The following is a 4,954-nucleotide window of genomic DNA, read 5'->3' as shown; positions in this document are numbered from 1 at the left end:
TTCTCACTTCTGGGACACTGCATCCTGTCACCTGCCATCTCAGCATCCCCAGGGACACACGTGAAGCTGACAGCTCCTTCATGCACATGAGGTCTGCCTTTTCTCTTTGGGTCGCTGGGTGGTCTCACTGACAGGCATGGACATTAGAAATGGGTGGGCTCCCAGGGCTGAGGAAAGGAAAGCTGGGATTGGTCCCACTGAGCCCTCTTCTCCTTTCAGCTCCCACCCTGGAGGCCGGTCACCGAGGGCCTTTGAGGACAAACTGGAGTTTCCAAAGACCAGAGCTGCAAGCTTCACAGACACAGCTGCAGCCAGGCACCCAGGTGACCAGTTATCTGCTGCTGCAGCTGGACCAGTTGGACTGTGGTGACGGCAAAGCCAGGCTTGGCCTTTGCTCCACCACCTGGAGCTTTAGAGCCCACGGTCCCTTCAGAAATCAGTGGCCGCTCTTCCAAGGTGAGAGAGAAAAGGGGAATACGAAGCTCTGGTCCATTGTTAGTCGTCAGAGGGTGGGAGCGGGGAGGTGATGGGCCTCTCCCACACCTCCTGGCAATCTCATCACTACTGGGTAGTGTGAGTAAGATCAAAGAAAGAGAAAATATGAAAGTGTCGCCATTGGCCTCACCTCACCCATGGACTTTCAGTGGCCTTTCTTGTTCTGGCCACTCTGCTTATTTGATGTCCCTCCTGGGTGGAGGATTAAGTCCCAGTACGATCAGGAATAACAATGGATCCTGTTGGCTGTGGTTTTATTTTTCAGGACTGGGTTTCGATGCTTCCCTCAGAGGAAAGAAACCTCCCAAGCTGGAGGGTGATGCTCCTGAGGGCTCAGCTGCCTTAAGTGCCCAGAAACAGAAGATTATCAAAAGAAAACTGCTCTTCAACAAGTGGAGGATAACATGCAATTTCCCCAGCCTTCAGCTGAGGGTACTGAGGTAATCACATCGGTGGCTCTTAGATGCACTTATGCCTCATGGCTCTCTAGCTAAGATTCTAGCTCAATCTCCCGCTGTCTCTTCTCTTCCTCATTTGTTCACTCCAACAGCTGATGCGACCTCTGTCTGGCCTTCCCTCTGTTTTCCATGGGGGCTGCCACCCTGCCAGGCCCTGCCAGCTCCATCTCGTTTGCTCTCTGAACTCTGCTGTGTCCCTGCCGCTGCTGTCCTGATATTCCCTCTCTGCTTTCATCTTAGCCACGGGCGAGCCTGAGCCCATGGTCCTCCTCATCACAAGAGCATCATTGATGCCGCTGAACACAAGGCACTTTGCCTGAAATCACACACTTTCTTCATTTCTTTGCCTTCCCTTCCCAGCTTCCCCAACTCCACTGCCTCTTTCTTCTCAAGGAATCACTCACACATGGATCTTCCTCCTGAGTCATTTTGGGAATCTGACCTAGGACGACCCTTAACCGTGGCCCTCTCCATGTGAAGAAGGAGAAGAAGTGTTAAAACTGAGGACAAAGAGCCCAGATGACAAAAACCAAATGAGAACCTGGGTCACAGGTGGGAGTGCTGGACTGGCCTGGAGCCAGCTTTCTCCTCGGCCCCCATGTGCAGGCCTGTGCTAATGTGCACGGGGCTTCCAGGGACTCAGCATCCTCACCTCAGGGCCTCATTGGAGCTGGCATTAACGCTGCCCTGTAATAAGCACCTGGTGAAAATTTAATTAAGATCACTGCCTTGACCTCCCACCTGGCGATTCTCATTTAAATTGTCAGGAGTGGGGTTTGGGCTTCAGTAGATTTCAAAAGCTCCCCAGGGATTCTAACATGCAGCTAGACGTGACAAGGACCATTCCTCTACGATGATCTCAGGTTCAGGATAGAAATGCCCAGAATGTGTGGCTGCTTCATTAAAAAGCCTGAATATCCATCAGCCATTGAGGGGATTTGTATGCCTCTCTCAACAGCACTATTTGTACAACGTGGAAAAAAGTGAGAAGATAAAAGAGGTAGATGAATGGATTAGACTTCCGACCGCCCTTCTTTGAGGAGAGTTTCTCCAACTTTTCTGAAGACAAGATAAAACAGGAAACGAGCATTTCATTGAAACCCAGTGCACAGAAAACAATACCTCCCTTATTACGCACAATAAAATTTAGTATTTTCTTTAACATTTTTCATATAAAACTAGAAGTTCCTATTCCATCCAATTGATTTCAAGTCCCATGCGTTCAGCACTCCAGTTTGAGAATTTTAGTATTGATCAATTTTTGTCGTTAAGTAAAAGCCCCAAAGAGAATCTTTATGCTCATTCCCTTAAAGAGAACGTAATAGTAAGTAACAGCTGAAAGTCAGGAAAAGATTGCATGTTTATGCTTCTTATGCCATTCTCTCCACTGGCATAAAAGACTAAAGGAGAATCTTGCCCTATGCAGTGCTTTGTGGGAAATAAAGGGGTGGGGTGGGAGAGAACATAGTCAAACCAGGTGCCTCATGCTTGCCCTTCGGAGTTTTTGGTCTAGATGTTGAGAATACTCCTAGAAATGCCCTAAGGTGCATCCTGTGTGGAATCAACGCTAAAGAATGAAGGAAAATGCATGAGGCCATGGTTACCGTCCCTGCTCTCTTTTTGTTAATTCCATTTTGAGTTTCTCCTTTTTTGGTTCTTTCCTCAGTCTCTTTGGAGAAGAATTTCTCTGTAAAACCTTTTTTCCCGTTGAGCCAAAGTGATGCAACAGTGTCTGTGGTCTGTGGACACCTCCAGATCGGAGCCCTTGCTCTCACCTTCCACAAATTATGGAAAGGGCCTGAGGCCTGGGTTCCAGTTCAAGCGTTGTGCCCCTCCTCCTCAGAGCACTGGGACGTGGAGTTAAAGAGGGTGTGCTTCTCTGCCCAGGGTCCTCTCGTTCCGACAGCAGTCTGTTTCTGAATGTGGGGGGTGGATGCTAAGCACATCCCTCCCTGGGAGGGGTGGGAAAGCCATCACTTTGCTCCAGACTGAGGGGCTTCAGGAGTGAAGTGGCTGCTGAGGAAAGGCTGGTAGGGCTCTGGCTAAGGCTCTGCAGCCGCTCTGAGCTGGGATGTCACCAGGCTCCTGGTGGGGTGAGGACAGGGTGTCCCTCGATGCTGCACCACAGCCTGGATGGAAGTGCAGGGAGGTGTTTCTTCTACCTTGTGGCTCTCACTTTCCCCTTCAGCGGCCTGTGCTCCTCCTTCAGCTCCTCCCCTCAACAGGAGCTCAGCGTCCTGCTGGCCTCTGTCGCCACATAGCCATCCCTCCAGGCTCAGCTATCATTGGGACCTGCAAAGACTCACATTTCATTTTTATTTTCTCTTTCTGTCTCTCAGATACCAAGATCTCTGGAACTAAGGAAAGATATTACTGATTTGAAAGAAACCGCATCACAAAAAGTACCATTTTCACTCGATGAAAAAAATCTGAAACAGCAAATCAATTTAAAACCCAAACAGAACAGTGAAGGGATCCTATGCTGAAGATCAACATCACAACCACAAAGCACTCTCCAAGGTTTTTACTGCAAAGCCTGCTTTGATGGGAAAAAGGCCAGCCCTTCGGCCTCCAACTGCGCTAAGTCACTGAGGAGACCACCGCCTAGACCCACACACGGTTATGAGAGACCTTAACCCTTGCTGCTCTCAGTTCCCGTCCTGCACATCAGCAGAATCAGGAGCAACTGGCAAAAGACAACGTGACAGACCGGGCGTTCTGTGCCACCAGCTGGGCTGTGCGAGGAACAGACAGCACTAACTATGCAGTGCTATGGTGACAACGTTTAGCCTGAATTCAGTCATGAGGTAGTCCTGAGACAAGTGCAGAATCTAGACCACTGCACAAGACAACTGGCCTCACCTCTACAAACAAGGCAACGTCACCACAAGTAAGATAACAAAAAGGAGAAGAGACTTTTGGGCTGCTAAACGACTAAAAAGATTTCTTTAGTCCTTTGGATCCAAAAACCTCTCCTCACCTTTTGTTGTTTTTGGTGGCGGTGACATTGCCTTGTTTGTAGAGGTCAGGACAGTTGTCTGGTTCAATGGTCTACATTGTGTACTGGTCTGACCACTTCCTCATGACTAAGCTCAGGCCGACCCTCTTGCCAAGAGCCCTACGTAGTTAGTGCTGGGTGCTTCCTAGTGGAGCCCACCTGGAGACTAAGAATGTCCGGTGTGTCCACCTCTGTGACTGCCGTACTAGCATGGGTCACGTTGTTATGGAGGGGCCTACGAGATCTGTTCATTGTAAGGGCACATTTTTTCCTTTCTATAATGAGTAAGTAATTTGGTGAGTGGTACTTTGAGAGTGTGTGAACATCCTCTTTTCTAAAGATCTTTCTCTAAATATTTTACCATCCTTAATGATCCCTGATGTATGTCGATTAGCATATTTGCATTTATACATTGGAAATTTTCTAATCCGTTCATACCTATAGCCTTGTATTTGTTGGCATTGTGCCATGAAAAAGAACATTCCTTCCCCTTGTATGCTATTAAAATTTTTGTTTTGACTGTCACTGTGGACTCATGAATTTTTTAAATTCAGTGTTATAATCAGCATCATCGTGACTGACTGGGTGGATAGAAACATAAATTAAGATAAACATTCTTCTCTCTCTTCTTCATAGTTACGTCCTACAGTCTCCCATACGTTTTAGGCTGTATTACCCACCTGTAGTAGATGGTATTTACTATTTTCTGTTTCCATGTTTCTGTGTGTGTGTTTCATTTGATATTTAAGAACTGCGTAGCTAGTGCTGTATATTTCACTAAGGGTTTTTGATATCTTAGTCCCTTACTAACTTGTCAAACTTCTAATAATTGCTTTACGCGTTTGAAATGACATCTTTCAACTGCAAACTTTTACCACTGTGACCATCCAGGACATTTGTTCTGTTTGTCTCTTTTCTTCCATCCTTCCTGGCCACTTCTCATAGAATTATTTCAACCCAGTTAAAGGAATACCATTGACACACTGTTTTTCTCCCCTTGGCC

General features: G+C 47.3%; 1 long non-coding RNA gene across 1 annotated transcript; it reads left to right on the top strand.

Moving 5' to 3' along the window:
- The first annotated feature begins 292 nt into the window (after positions 1 to 292).
- Positions 293 to 3,774, top strand: LOC123280734 (uncharacterized). The gene is made up of 3 exons (XR_011498297.1): positions 293 to 456; positions 761 to 935; positions 3,293 to 3,774. It is a non-coding gene; the product is annotated as an uncharacterized lncRNA (long non-coding RNA).
- Positions 3,775 to 4,954: the final 1,180 nt, after the last annotated feature.

Source organism: Equus asinus, chromosome 25 (genome assembly GCF_041296235.1).
Source record: "Equus asinus isolate D_3611 breed Donkey chromosome 25, EquAss-T2T_v2, whole genome shotgun sequence".
Lineage (NCBI taxonomy): Eukaryota > Metazoa > Chordata > Mammalia > Perissodactyla > Equidae > Equus > Equus asinus.
This window is presented reverse-complemented; position numbering and strand designations above follow the sequence as displayed.